The sequence below is a fragment of the Arachis hypogaea genome, chromosome 18, assembly GCF_003086295.3.
Source record: "Arachis hypogaea cultivar Tifrunner chromosome 18, arahy.Tifrunner.gnm2.J5K5, whole genome shotgun sequence".
Lineage (NCBI taxonomy): Eukaryota > Viridiplantae > Streptophyta > Magnoliopsida > Fabales > Fabaceae > Arachis > Arachis hypogaea.
The window spans coordinates 56351427-56367434 of record NC_092053.1 but is presented as its reverse complement, the minus strand read 5'-3'; the positions used below and the strand labels follow the sequence as shown (position 1 = coordinate 56367434).

Genomic DNA, 16008 nt, shown 5'->3' with positions numbered 1-16008 from the left:
AAAGTACAAGAAGGCAATTGGTTGGAGCCTAGCCGATATTGTGGGGATTGACCCCCACAAGTGCATGCATCGGATATTTCTCCAAGAGGGAGCTCGGTGATAAACCTCGATTTTGTGGTTTATCTTGTGCTTATTTTTGGGGATTTTATCAACTTTTCTCACATTTATTCAATGAAATAGCATGGTTTTGCAATTCTCCCTTGATTTGTGCTTAAATGTGAAAACATGCTTTTTAGGCCCTAAAATTGGTGATTTTAATTCACTTTAATTCCATTCGATGCCTTGATATGTTTGTTGAGTGATTTCAGGTTCATAAGGCAAGTATTGGATGGGAGAAGTGAGGAGAAAAGCATGCAAGTGGGAGAACTCATGAAGAAATGAAGGAACCGTAAAGCTGTCAAGCCTGACCTCTTCGCACTCAAACGACCATAACTTGAGCTACAGAGGTCCAAATGAGGCGGTTCTAGTTGCGTTGGAAAGCTAACATCTGGGGCTTCGAAATGATATAAATTTTGCCATATGTTGCTTCGCGCTCAGGGGCGCGCACGCACCATGTACGTGTGCGCGCCGATGCTGTCCGTGGGTCCACTTTAATGAAATCGCCCCCAGCGATTTTGCAGCTCATTTTGGGCCCAATCCAACCCATTTCTGATGCTATTGAACCCAAGAATTGAAGGGGGAATGAACCAAGTAGTCATAGTTTAGTTTTCATCATGTTTTAGGCTAGAATTCTAGAGAGGGAGCCTCTCTCCTCTCTCTAGATTTAGGATAGTAATTAGGGTAAAATTAGGTTGATCACTCTCAAATTTCTCTTTCAGTTCTTGTTTTGATTTCAATTCTCTTTATATTTGAGTGTTATATTGTCTTAATCTTAGTTTCTCTTGTTAGTTTCTTATTTTGCTCTCTTTTATGTTGATGAACAATTGTTGGATCTTGTTTTCTTCTAATGGAAATTTATGTTTTCATGTCTCTTTTATGTTGATCTTGATTGTTATTGTTGATTTCTTGCTTATGTTAGTTATGGGTTCCTTTAATTCTTGCATTTTATGATGTTTACTTTTCTTGCATACTAAGTGTTTGATAAAATATTTCCTTTAGTTTTTGAGTAGTTTTCTTGACTCTTGGCCTAGGCTAAGGGAATTGAGTGACCTTGAGTCATTGGGTCTCATTAAATTGGTGATTTGAGAACCCTTGGTGATCAATTTAATACTCATTGACGCCAACCCACTACTAATCTAATTAGTAGGTAGGTTGGGACTTATGGGTTGATGTGATCAAGCTTATTTGACGTACTTAAAGCCTAGGAGTAGATATTACGTACTTAAGGCTTTGGAAGTAGACTTAATAGGTTAGCCTCTCATAATTATCAATATATGGTTTGTAGACAAGGATAGGGATCTCAATTACCTATGTCTAGCCAAGAGTTCTTTTCCTTTATTTTACTAGTTCTTATCATTTACTTTCTTGTCATTTAATTTTTCTTGCCATTTATTTTCTTGCAAAAATATAAAACCAACCCCCTTACCCCTTTGTAGCCAATAATTGAGCATTTCATTGCAATTCCTCGTGAGACAACCCGGAGTTCAAAATACTCCGGTTAATTCTTATTTGAGGTTTGTTATTTATGACAACCAAATTTTTGTATGAAAGGATTATTGATTGGTTTGGAAACTATACTTCACAACGAGAATTCATTCATTTGAGGAAATTCTAAACCATCAAGAAATCGTTCATCAAAATGGCGCCGTTGCCGGGGAGTTGCAATGGTGTTACATTATTGGCTATTGTATATATTGTGAATAGCTTAATTTTTGGTTTTGTTTGTTAGTCTTCATTAGTTTTAGGATTTGTTTTTCTTTGTTTCTTATTAGAATTTGTTTTTGTTTTCTCTTATCACCATGAATTCTCATCTCTTTGGCTATGAGTTTAGTTCAAACTATGTTGTAGGAAATGGAAGCTTCAATGAGGATGTGCATCAAGGATTTGGAGATCAAGGGTGGGAAGAGCCCCAAGCTTATGGACAACCTTCTTGGCAACAACCTCCTCCGGATTCTTATGGGTATAATCCTAATCCTAATGCATATCAATCTAATGTATGTGATGACCCTTATTGTGATTGTCAACCACAACCACCATATACATATGACCCTTTCCTTCAACATAGCCCTCAACAACCATACTCACAAGCCCCATACCACCAAACACCTCCATATGATCCCAAACCATATCCACCATACCAACCACCTTGTGAACCATATGAACCATATAAAGAACCACCCCAATTTCACCACCAATACCCTCAAGAACCACCACCTCCATACTATTATCAAGATGAATCACCTCCCATGTCTGATAACTTTCAACCACATAATGAATTTCCCTTACCACCACAACCCTCCATGGAAGAACACCCATATCCATCCATCAAAGAGCAAACGGATCGTCTCAAGGAAGAAATGGATCGGCTTCAAGCAATAATCCGTCAAAAGGAGCAAGAGGAAGCCCAAAGGAAGAACTATGAAGCTATTGAGGCTAACCTTGCCAAAATTAAAGCCAACTTGGACTCATGGGACTCATGCAATAAGCAAAGCATCTCCACGGATGAATGTGAGAAATCAACCGAAGAAAGGAGCATGAAGGAGATTTTAGAATCTCAATATGAGGACAAGGAGATGGGGTATGTTTTGCAACAAGTGGAGGAGGGAGAGATTGTTAAAGAAGAAGAAGTGGTTGAAGAGTTAGAGGAAGTTGAACAAGAGGTGAATTTCAAACTTCAGAGCACTTCCACACCAAGTGACATTGTTGATGATTTTGTGGAAGTTGTTGAACCTTCTTCTAATGAGCTTGAATTTGATGTTGAGGAGGATAATGCACAACCTCCAAGGCATAGTATGAATGATGAAAGATTGGAAGAGGGTGATCAAGAGGCAAGCTCCACCAATGAAGAATGTGTGGAAGAAGTTGGTGGGCAAAGAATTGAAGTTGAAAAAGCTTGCCAAGAGGTGGAGGTAGTCAAAGAAGAGCACAAGGGAATGGAACTTACAAGACCATTGGAGATGTCCCTTCCTAAGTCCCCATCCAACATAACATTCAAGTGGGTAAAATCCTTATCTCTAATCTTTACTTTCCCACTTGAATATGGTTTGATTGAGACGGATGGGCAACTTAGAGCTCTTTGTGGGGTTAAGAACAAAAGGAAATTGAGTAGTGGGTGGAAATGCCAATCAAGGTTCCTTATGGTTGGAAACTCAAAGTCTAAGTGCAATGGTTGGTATAGTTCTCAACTAAAGGGGTCTAGGAAGGTGCTTTGGTGTTTACTTGAGAATTCGGATCACTTGCCACCCAAATGGAATTGTCTTGATCAACTTGAAGATGGGTGTAGAAACAAGATTTGGGATCCGGGCATATATAAGAATCAATTTTGGGAACCCTTAGCTTGTGAAGGACTCCATCAAGACTTGTTGCAACTCATTAGAAATTTTGGAGCACAATGGAAAACCAAGCATTGGTGGAGGTTCCAAGATGAGTTCAAGCACAAGCCACCATAACAAGGAGCTTCCCAAATGTCCAACTTAAGGACTTAAACTAAAAGTGCTAGGTGGGAGACACCCCACCATGGTAAACTCTTTCCACTCTCTTTTAGATTTGGTTAATAAGTGATTGGAGTTTCCATTGTAGGTAGTTCTTCTTATTTTCTATACTCTTATGCATTTTGCTTTAATTGATAGGTTGTTTGTTGCATTCATGCTTTGATTAGTCTAGTTATTGTTGAATTGCATTTTACTTGTAGTATAAGTTTTGTTTTTAGTGTATTTGAAAATTTTTCAAAAACCACAAAGATTTGTTGTTGAATTTAATTTTGATTATTTTAGAATGCTTGTAGATTAGGAGAGTGCCTTGTTTCAAAAAAAAAAAAACGGGCATCCGCGCGCGCGCCGGTGGTGCATATCACACTCCTGGTATAAAAACCAGAGAGTTGTGCCAAGTTATGCCTATTCTGTGCTGCGACCCACGCGCAAGCGTATATGACGCATCCACGCCGGTCGCCATCTTCACATCCACGCGTATGCGTGCTATGCGCGTACGCGTCGCTTGTCCCGCCTACCCACCCACGCGCACGCGTACCGTGCGCGTACGCGTCGATTCCGCGCGCTGCTTCCCCTGTTTTCTACTTTGTTTTCTTCCTCTTTCTTTTTACCTTCTTCTTTCTTCTTCTTTCTTCCTTTCTTACTTTCTTTCACTTCTTCTTTTCTTTTCAAAATTTCACTTTTTATTTTTCTTATTTTCATTTTCTTCTATATGTTGCATTTGCATATTATCACCCATTGCATTTTAATTTTATAAATTGTTCTTCTTTTCTTTTCTAAGTTCTTGTTTTAATAATGGTGTTGGATTCTTATATTCAATTGTTGAGGATTTCTTGGTTAATCTTGGTGCTTTGTGACTTGTTTAACATTAATTGTAATATTTGCTCTACACACAAGATTAGTGCTTTAGTCCTTCCTGACTCATGATCCCTTGTTTTTATACTTCATCATCATTGAGTTAGGATGGGACCAAATGCTCTCACGCTTACCACTAATCTTGTTTATGTCAATTATTGATTAAGCTTGATGCTCAATATGCTCTTCATGCTTTAACTTGTTCTTGCATCAAGTATTAATTGATATGCCCTTTGCCTATATTGTTCTCTCACTTACATGCGTAACTAACATGTAGTGAGAACCTCACTCTTATTTGGCATTAGCCCCACCTATGTTCTATTTGCTTTGATATCTTTGTTGTAGGCTTAATTTTCTTTCTTTTTCTCTCCTTTGAGGTTGGCCACCAAGAAGGAAACGAATAGAAAAGCTTCAAATGGGGCAACAAACAAGTTCATCCGCACAACCTTTTGAAGGAGCTCATCAATTGCAGCAACCCATCCACCTTGCTCTTCTTTGCATGCACCGAGGACGGTGCAAATTTCTAAGTGTGGGGAGGTCGTCCGACCAACCTCCATGGGTAACAACTTCCTTTTTCAACACCAATTTTTAATTTTTGTCTTTGTTTGATTAGTTGTTGCATTGCATGATAAATTGCATGTTAGTTAGAATTTGTATATATTTTTACCACTTCCTTTTTATGTTAGTACTACTTGGTTAGAGTGACGACTTCTTTTCCAAGAAAAATTATTTTTAGGGCACCCTACCAATTTGAAAAAAAAGTTTTTTGTGTTGAACTTGCTTGAAGAATTTATTTTGGAACATGGTTTTTGAGCTAAGAACACAAGCATGTGAGTTTTAAGCACAATTGTGTGGTTACATCTTATAACCACTTATTTCCATTCTTGTGTGCATTGTTCTCTTTCTATGATTGTAATCCTTGCTTTGTTTGATTCTTTATGTCCATTATTCCATGTATACATGCATTTATATGATTGAGGTCATCATTTTATTTAGCTCACTTACCCAAATAGCCTACCTTTTATCAACCATTGTTAGCCAAATTTGAGCCTATTTAATCCCTTTTGTTCTTAATGTTAGCACATCACTACCCCTAAGTGAAAAACAATAAATGTCCTTAATTTGGATCTTTGATTAGCTTAGGCTAGTGAGAGTGTGTATCATTTGGGTATGGGAAACTTGGGACATTGGTTGAGGTAAAAGTGTGATTTTTTGTTGAAAATATTGGGGATTGGGTACATATTCGTGCACTATATGTAAAACCATATGCATTGATACGTTTGTATATACTTTAGGGAAAAAAAAGAAAATGATAAAGAAAAAAAAAACATATATATATACAAAAAAAATAGAAAAAGAAAAAAAAAAGAGAAAAAGAAATAAAAGGGGGACAAAAATGCCCCAAAGTAAAGTTCAATAAAAATTAATGCATATGAAATGTGAATTGAAAAGAATGCATGAGTATGTGAAAAAGTGGGAATCATGGGTAGCTAGGCATTGTATTATAATTGTATAGGTTGTTATATGTGTTAGATGAGAGCTTAGGCTAATCAAAGATACAAATTTCAAGCTCACTTGACCATATGCATCCCTACCTTTACCCTAGCCCCATTACAACCTATGAATAAGACCTCATGATGAGTGTATGCATGCATTGAATAATTGTTGATTGTTAGATGAAAAGCAAATCATGGAAAGCATGATTAGAAGAGAATTGAGTGATCAACCCTATACACTTGAGGGACTAGAGCGGATACACTTCCGGTGAGGGTTCGATGCTCAATTCCTTGTCCCCGGCTTTCATGAGCTTTTCTTCTTGCAAGTCTATTTGAACTTCATTTTGATATTTGAATTGGTAGGATTCATGAATCATCATATGATCTTAGCCTTACTTGTTCATACATGCTTTTGGAGATTGATTTGCTTTTGACTAAGTAGGTAGAATCATTTTGCATTTAGTTGCATGCATGTAGATAGGTTTATATAGTTTATTTGCATTGAATAAATGTTCATACCCTTTCCTTGTCCTTCTTTATTCTTAGCATGAGGACATGCTTGGTTTAAGTGTGGGAAGATTTGATAAACCTCGATTTTGTGGTTTATCTTGTGCTTATTTTTGGGGATTTTATCAAATTTTCTCACATTTATTCAATAAAATAGTATGGTTTTGCAATTCTCCCTTGATTTGTGCTTAAATGTGAAAACATGCTTTTTAGGCCCTGTAATTGGTGATTTTAATTCACTTTAATTCCATTCGATGCCTTGATATGTTTGTTGAGTGATTTCAGGTTCATAAGGCAAGTATTGGATGGGAGAAGTGAGGAGAAAAGCATGCAAGTGGGAGAACTCATGAAGAAATGAAGGAACCGTAAAGCTGTCAAGCCTGACCTCTTCGCACTCAAACGACCATAACTTGAGCTACAGAGGTCCAAATGAGGCAGTTCTAGTTGTGTTGGAAAGCTAACATCCGGGGCTTCAAAATGATATAAATTTTGTCATATGTTGCTTCGCGCTCAGGGGTGCGCATGCGCCATGTACGCGTGCGCGCCGATGCTGTCCGTGGGTCCACTTTAATGAAATCGCCCCCAGCAATTTTGCAGCTCATTTTGGGCCCAATCCAACCCATTTCTGATGCTATTGAACCCAAGGATTAAAGGGGGAATGAACCAAGTAGTCATAGTTTAGTTTTCATCATGTTTTAGGCTAGAATTCTAGAGAGGGAGGCTCTCTCCTCTCTCTAGATTTAGGATAGTAATTAGGGTAAAATTAGGTTGATCTCTCTCAAATTTCTCTTTCAGTTCTTGTTTTGATTTCAATTCTCTTTATATTTGAGTGTTATATTGTCTTAATCTTAGTTTCTCTTGTTAGTTTCTTATTTTTCTCTCTTTTATGTTGATGAACAATTGTTGGATCTTGATTTCTTCTAATGCATATTTATGTTTTCATGTCTCTTTTTTGTTGATCTTGATTGTTATTATTGATTTCTTGCTTATGTTAGTTATGGGTTCCTTTAATTCTTGCATTTTATGATGTTTACTTTTCTTGCATACTAAGTGTTTGATAAAATGTTTCCTTTAGTTTTTGAGTAGTTTTCTTGACTCTTGGCCTAGGCTAAGGGAATTGAGTGACCTTGAGTCATTGGGTCTCATTGAATTGGTGATTTGAGAACCCTTGGTGATCAATTTGATACTCATTGACGCCAACCCACTACTAATCTAATTAATAGGTAGGTTGGGACTTATGGGTTGATGTGATCAAGCCTATTTGATGTATTTCAAGCCTAGGAGTAGATATTACGTACTTAAGGCTTTGGAAGTAGACTTAATAGGTTGGCCTCTCATAATTATCAATATATGGTTTGTAGACAAGGATAGGGATCTCAATTACCTATGTCTAGCCAAGAGTTCTTTTCCTTTATTTTACTAGTTCTTATCATTTACTTTCTTGTCATTTAATTTTTCTTGCCATTTATTTTCTTGCAAAAATATAAAACCAACCCCCTTACCCCTTTGTAGCCAATAATTGAGCATTTCATTGCAATTCCTCGTGAGACGACCCGGAGTCCAAAATACTCCAGTTAATTCTTATTTGGGGTTTGTTACTTGTGACAACCAAATTTTTGTATGAAAGGATTATTGATTGGTTTGGAAACTATACTTCACAACGAGAATTCATTCATTTGAGGAAATTCTAAACCGTCAAGAATTCGTTCATTACTCGGCCAGTTAGGCAACCGCAAAGGAGGTTCAACCCAACAATCCTTGATGTGGTAAAGAAGGAGGTCACTAGACTGCTTGAGGCGGGTATCATATACCCAATTTCTGAGAGTGAGTGGGTGAGCCCGGTCCTGGTTGTTCCCAACAAAACGGGCATCACTGCGGTTAAAAAGGATGATGGTGAAGTGGTCACCAAGAGAGTACAAAATGCGTGGCGCGTTTGCATCGATTATAGAAGATTGAACGCCGCTACAAGGAAGGACCACTACCCTTTGCCCTTTATCGATCAGATGTTGGACTGTTTGGCGGGTAAATCCCATTATTGCTTTCTTGATGGATTCACTGGTTACTTCCAGATTCACATTGCTCCTGAAGATCAGGAAAAGACCACATTCACTTGTCCTTTTGGCACCTTTGCCTATAAAAGGATGCCATTCGGACTATGCAATGCCCCTGCTACTTTTTAGCGGTGTATGACAAGTGTCTTTTCCGATCTAATGGAGAATTGTCTGGAAGTCTTTATGGATGACTTCAGTATTTATGGAACTTCATTTGATTGTTGCTTAGAGAACTTGGCCAAGGTCCTAGCTAGATGTGTTGACACTAACCTTGTCTTGAACTTTGAAAAATGCCACTTTATGGTAAGGCAAAGAATAGTGTTAGGGCATGTAGTATCTCATAAAGGCATTTCTGTAGACCCGGCCAAGGTCGATGTTATCACCACTTTATCTCACCTCTCATCTTTGAGGGAGGTCCGCTCATTTTTGGGACATGCAGGCTTTTACAGACACTTTATTAAGGATTACAACAAGATTGCTTTGCCATTGTCACGCCTCCTCCAAAAAGATGTGGACTTTGAGTTTGACAGTGCATGTGTGAATGCGTTTAAAGAGTTAAGGAGAGTTTTGACCACAGTATCGATCGTGCGAGGACCCAACTGGACGCTACCATTCGAGATAATGTGCGATGCGTCAAACCATGCTGTAGGTGCCACGCTTGCACAGCGCAATGGTAAACTTCCTTATGTCATTGCTTACTGGTACGCGGAATCGTGATTACACTTTAATTATGTAAAATTCATTGCTCTTTCTTTCCCTGGAAATGGCGCCAAAAATATGATGCCAAGACCATGGTTCACAACTCCGTGTAACTAACCAGCAAGTGCACTGGGTCATCCAAGTAATACCTTACGTGAGTAAGGGTCGAATCCCACGGAGATTGTTGGTATGAAGCAAGCTATGGTCACCTTGCAAATCTCAGTTAGGCAGATATAAATTGATAATGGTGTTTTCGAATAATAATTAATAGAATAGGGATAGAAATACTTATGTAATTCATTGGTGAGAATTTCAGATAAGCGAATGGAGATGCTTTCGTTCCTCTGAACCTCTGCTTTCCTGCTATCTTCATCCAGTCAGTCTTACTCCTTTCCATGGCTGGCTTTATGTGATACATCACCATTGTCAACGGCTACTTTCGGTCATCTCTCGGGAAAATGATCCAATGCCCTGTCACGGCACGGCTAATCGTCTGGAGGCATCACCCTTGTCAATGGCTTCATCTTATCCTCTCAGTGAAAATGATCAATGCACCCTGTCATGGCACGGCTATTCATCTGTCGGTTCTCGATCATGCTGGAATAGGATTTACTATCCTTTTGCGTCTGTCACTAACGCCCCGCAATCGCGAGTTTGGAGCTCGTCACAGTTATCCAATCATTGAATCCTACTCGGAATACCACAGACAAGGTTTAGGCCTTCCGGATTCTCTTGGATGCCGCCATCATTCTAGCTTACGCCACGAAGATTCTGGTTAGGAGATCTAAGAGATACTCATTCAGTCGAAGGTAGAACGGAAGTGGTTGTCAGGCACGCGTTCATAGGGAATGATAATGATTGTCACATTCATCACATTCAGGTTGAAGTGCGAATGAATATCTTAGAAGCGAAATAAGATGAATTGAATAGAAAACAGTAGTACTTTGCATTAATCTTTGAGGAACAGCAGAGCTCCACACCTTAATCTATGGAGTGTAGAAACTCTACCGTTAAAATTACATAAGTGAAAGGTCCAGGCATGGCCGAGATGGCCAGCCCCCAAAACGTGATCAATAGATCAAAAGATAATCCAAAGATGGTCAAAAAGACGAGTAAAAGGTCCTATTTATAATAAACTAGCTACTAGGGTTTACATGAGTAAGTAATTGATGCATAAATCCACTTCCGGGGCCCACTTGGTGTGTGCTTGGGCTGAACTTGAGTGTTGCACGTGTAGAGGTCCTTCTTGGAGTTGAACGCCAGCTTTTGTGCCAGTTTGGGCGTTCAACTCTGGTTTTGGTTCCTTTTCTGGCGCTGGACGCCAGATTTGGGCAGAGAGCTGGCGTTGAATGCCAGTTTGCGTCATTTATTCTTGGCCAAAGTATGGACTATTATATATTTCTGGAAAGCCCTGGATGTCTACTTTCCAACGCAATTAGAAGCGCGCCATTTTGAGTTCTGTAGCTCCAGAAAATCCATTTTGAGTGCAGGGAGGTCAGAATCCAACAGCATCAGCAGTCCTTCTTCAACCTCTGAATCTGATTTTTGCTTAAGTCCCTCAATTTCAGCCAGAAAATACCTGAAATCACAGAAAAACACACAAACTCATAGTAAAGTCCAGAAATGTGAATTTAACATAAAAACTAATGAAAACATCCCTAAAAGTAACTAGATCCTACTAAAAACATACTAAAAACAATGCCAAAAAGCGTATAAATTATCCGCTCATCACAACACCAAACTTAAATTGTTGCTTGTCCCCAAGCAACTAAAAATCAAATAGGATAAAAAGAAGAGAATATACTATAAATTCCAAACTATCAATGAAACATAGCTCCAATCAAATGAGCGGGACTTATAGCTTTTTGCCTCTTGAATAGTTTTGGCATCTCACTTTATCCATTGAGGTTCAGAATGATTGGCATCTATAGGAACTCAGAGTTCAGATAGTGTTATTGACTCTCCTAGTTCAGTATGATGATTCTTGAACACAGCTTCTTTATGAGTCTTGGCCGTGGCCCTAAGCACTTTGTTTTCCAGTATTACCACCGGATACATAAATGCCACAAACACATAATTGGGTGAACCTTTTCAGATTGTGACTCAGCTTTGCTAAAGTCCCCAATTAGAGGTGTCCAGGGTTCTTAAGCACACTCTTTTTTTTTGCTTTGGACCTTGACTTTAACCGCTCAGTCTCAAGTTTTCACTTGACACCTACATGCCACAAGCACATGGTTAGTGACAGCTTGGTTTAGCCGCTTAGACCAGGATTTTATTCCTTTAGGTCCTCCTATCCACTGATGCTCAAAGCCTTGGGATCCTTTTTATTTGCCCTTGCCTTTTGGTTTTAAGGGTTATTGGCTTTTTGCTCTTGCCTCTTGGTTTTAAGAGCTTTTGGCTTTTTCTGCTTGCTTTTCTTTCTATTATTTTTTTTTTCGCCTATATATATATATTTTTTTTTCTGCAAGCTTTGTTCTTTGCTGCTTTTTCTTGCTTCAAGAATCATTTTTATGATTTTTCAGATTATCAAATAACATGTCTCCTAGTCATCATTCTTTCAAGAGCCAACATATTTAACATTCTTAAACAACAACTTCAAAAGACATATGCACTGTTCAAGCATACATTCAGAAAACAAGAAGCATTGTCACCACATCAATATAATTAAGCTAAGTTCAAGGATAAATTCGAAACTCATGTACTTCTTGTTCTTTTGAATTAAAACATTTTTCATTTAAGAGGGGTGATGGATTCATAGGACATTCATAACTTTTAGACAAAGTTACTAACTACTAATGATCATGTAATGAAGACACAAACATAGATAAGCACATAACATAGAAAACAAAAAATAGAAGAAATAAGAACAAGGAATGAATCCACCTTAGTGATGGTGGCGTTTCCTTCTTGAGGAACCAATGATGTCCTTGAGCTCTTCTATGTCTCTTCCTTGTCTTTGTTGCTCCTCCCTCATTGCTTTTTGATCTTCTCTTATTTCATGAAGCATGATGGAGTGCTCTTGATGTTCCACCCTTAGTTGTCCCATATTGGAACTCAATTCTCCTAGGGAGGTGTTGATTTGCTCCCAATATTTATGTGGAGGGAAGTGCATCCCCTGAGGTATCTCAGGGATCTCTTGATTTGCAGCCACATGTTCTACCACTGAGCTATAGACCCTTGAGATGAATCTTTCCATCTCCCATGACTCGGAGGTGGAAGCCTTTGTCTTCCCTTCCCCTCTTTTAGAGGTTTAGGTGCCATCAATGGTAATGGAAAAACAAAAAGCTTATGCTTTTACCACACCAAACTTAGAATGTTGCTCGCCCTCGAGCAAAAGAAGAAAGAATAGAAGAAGAAGAAGATATGGAGGAGATGGAGGGATGTGTGTATGGATGTGAGTGGTGGATGGAAAATAGAAGGGATAGTCATGAATGGAGAGATAGAGGGTGAGGTGGGTGGGGATCCTGTGAGATTCACAGATCCTGAGATGATCCTGTGGGTCCACAGATCCTGAGATGATCCTATGGGGTCCACAGATCTTGAGGTGTCAAGGCATTTACATCCCTGCACCAATTTAGGCATGCAAAATGCCCTTGCACAAAACTCTGGGCATTCAGCGCCAGGTTGGTGCCCATTTTGGGCGTTCAACGCCCATTTGTGTGCCATTTCTAGTGTTGAACGCCAGAACCATGCCTGTTCTGGCGTTCAGCGCCCAGAAGCTGCCCATTTTGGGCGTTCAGCGCCAGAACCATGCTCTGTTCTGGCGCTGAACGCCAGACAGATGCTCCTCCAGGGTGTGATTTTTCTTCTGCTATTTTTGATTCTGTTTTCAATTTTTCTATTTATTTTGTGACTCCACATGATCATGAACCTATAAAGACATGAAAAATAATGAAAATAAAAATTAGATAAATAAACATTGGGTTGCCTCCCAACAAGCGCTTCTTTAATGTCAATAGCTTGACAGTGGGCTCTCATGGAGCCTTACAGATGTTCAGAGCATTGTTGAAACTCTCCAACACCAAACTTAGAGTTTGGATATGGGAGTTCAACACCAAACTTAGAGTTTGACTGTGGGGGCTTGGGTTGACTCTGTTTTGAGAGAAGCTTTTCATGCTTCCTCTCCATGGTTGCAGAGAGATCCTTGAGTTTTAAACACAAGGGAGTCCTCATTCCATTGAAGGACTAGTTCACCTCTGTCAACATCAATCACAGCTCTTGCTGTGGCCAGGAAAGGTCTTCCTAGGATGATGGATTCATCCTCTTCCTTTCCAGTATCCAGGACTATGAAATCAGCAGGGATGTAAAGGCCTTCAACCTTTACTAACACGTCCTCTACTTGTCCATAAGCCTGTTTTCTTGAACTGTCTGCCATCTCTAATGAGATTTTAGCAGCTTACACCCCATAGATTCCCAGTTTCTCTATTACAGAGAGGGGCATGAGGTTTATTCCTGAACCAAGGTCACACAGAGCCTTAAAGATCATGGTGCCTATGGTACAAGGTATTATGAACTTTCCAGGATCCTGTCTCTTCTGAAGCAATGTCAGTTGATCCAGATCACTTAGTTCATTGATGAACAAGGGAGGTTAACCTTCCCAAGTATCAATGCCAAATAATTTGGAATTCAGCTTCATGATTGCACCAAGAAACTTGGCAGTTTGCTCTTCAGTAACATCCTCATTCTCTTTAGAAGAGGAATACTCATCAGAGCTCATGAAGGGCATAAGGAGGTTCAATGGAATCTCTATGGTCTCTAGATGAGCCTCAGAGTCCTTTGGTTCCTCAGAGGGAAGCTCCTTATTGATCACTGGACGTCCCAGGAGGTTTTCCTCCTTGGGATTCACGTCCTCCTCTCCTTCTTTGGGTTCGGCCATGGTGCTTATGTCAATGGCCTTGCACTCTCCTTTTGGATTCTCTTCTGTATTGCTTGGGAGAGTACTAGGAGGGATTACAGTGATCCTTTTTACTCAGCTGGCCCACTTGTGCTTCCAGATTTCTAATGGAAGATCTTGTTTCATTCATGAAACTTACAGTGGCCTTAGATAGATCAGAGACTAAGTTTGTTAAATTAGAAGTATTTTGTTCAGAGTTCTCTGTCTGTTGCTGAGTGGATGATGGAAAAGGTTTATTATTGTTAAACATGTTTCTTCCACCATTATTAAAGCCTTGTTGAGGCTTTTGATCCTTCCATGAGAAATGTGGATGATTTCTCCATGATGAATTATAGGTGTTTCCATAAGGTTCACCTAAGTAATTCACCTCTGCTATTGCAGGGTTCTCAGGATCATAAGCTTCTTCTTCAGGAGAAGCCTCTTGAGTACTGTTGGATGCAGCTTGCATTCCATGCAGACTCTGAGAGATCATATTGACTTCCTGAGTCAATATTTTATTCTAAGCCAATATGGCATTCAGAGTATCAACTTCAAGAACTTCCTTCTTCATAGGCGTCCCATTACTCACAGGATTCCTTTCAGAAGTGTACATGAACTAGTTATTAGCAACCATGTCAATGAGTTCTTGAGCTTCTGCAGGCGTTTTCTTTAGGTGAATGGATCCACCTGCAGAAGTGTCCAGTGACATCTTTGATAGCTCAGATAAACCATCATAGAATATATCCAGGATGGTCCATTCTGAAAGCATGTCAGAAGGACACTTTTTGGTCAACTGTTTGTATCTTTCCCAAGCTTCATAGAGGGATTCACCTTCTTTCTGTCTGAAGGTTTGAACATCAGCTCTAAGCTTGCTCAGCTTTTGAGGAGGAAAGTACTTGGCTAAGAAAGCCGTGACCAGCTTATCCCATGAGTTCAGGCTGTCTTTGGGTTGAGAATCCAACCATAATCTAGCTCTGTCTCTTACAGCAAAAGGGAAAAGCATGAGCCTGTAGACTTCAGGATCTACTCCATTAGTCTTAACAGTATCACATATCTGCAAGAATTCAGTTAAGAACTGAAAAGGATCTTCAGATGGAAGTCCATGAAACTTGCAGTTCTGCTGCATCAGAGAAACTAATTAAGGTTTCAGCTCAAAGTTGTTTGCTCCAATGGCAGGAATGGAGATGCTTCTTCCATGTAAATTGGAATTAGGTGCAGTAAAGTCACCAAGCATCCTCCTTGCATTATTATTATTTTCGGCTGCCATCTCCTCTTCCTGTTCGAAAATTTCTGAAAGGTTATCTCTGGATTGTTGTAATTTAGCTTCTCTTAATTTTCTCTTCAGAGTCCTTTCAGGTTCTGGATCTGTTTCAACAAAAATGTTCTTGTCCTTGCTCCTGCTCATATGACAAAGAAGAGGGCACACAAAAAAAATAATAATAATAATATGGATCCTTTATACCACAGTATAGGGATCCCTTTGTGAGTGGAAGAAAAGAGGTAGACAAAGAATGTGATGTAAAGAAAGCAACACAACTGTGAGGAGGGCAGAGATGTTAGATGAGATGTTAGTAGATGAATAAATAAATAGAATAAGATGGGAGAGGGAGAATTTTCGAAAATAATTTTTGAAAAAAGGGTTAGTGATTTTCGAAAATAGTTTTTGAAAAAGGTTAGTATTTTTTTTTTTCGAAAAAAAATTTTTTTTTAAATCAAAATAAAAATAATTAGTTAATAAAAAAGAAAGTTTTGAAAAAGAGGGGATATATTTTCGAAAATTAGAGAGAGAGAGAGTTAGTTAGGTTGTTTTGAAAAAATTAAGAAACAAACAAAAAGTTAGTTAGTTAGTTGAAACAAATTTTGAAAAGATAAGAAGTTAGGAAGTTGGAAAAGATATTTTGAAATTAGATTTTTGAAAAAGATAAGATGAGAAGATATTT

The 16008-nt window shown here is 38.9% G+C and overlaps 1 non-coding gene across 1 annotated transcript; it reads left to right on the top strand.

Moving 5' to 3' along the window:
• Positions 1–14831: 14831 nt before the first annotated feature.
• LOC112773647 (small nucleolar RNA R71) lies at positions 14832–14939 on the top strand. The gene has a single exon (XR_003188187.1). It is a non-coding gene; the product is annotated as a small nucleolar RNA R71 (small nucleolar RNA).
• The last annotated feature ends 1069 nt before the right edge of the window (positions 14940–16008 follow it).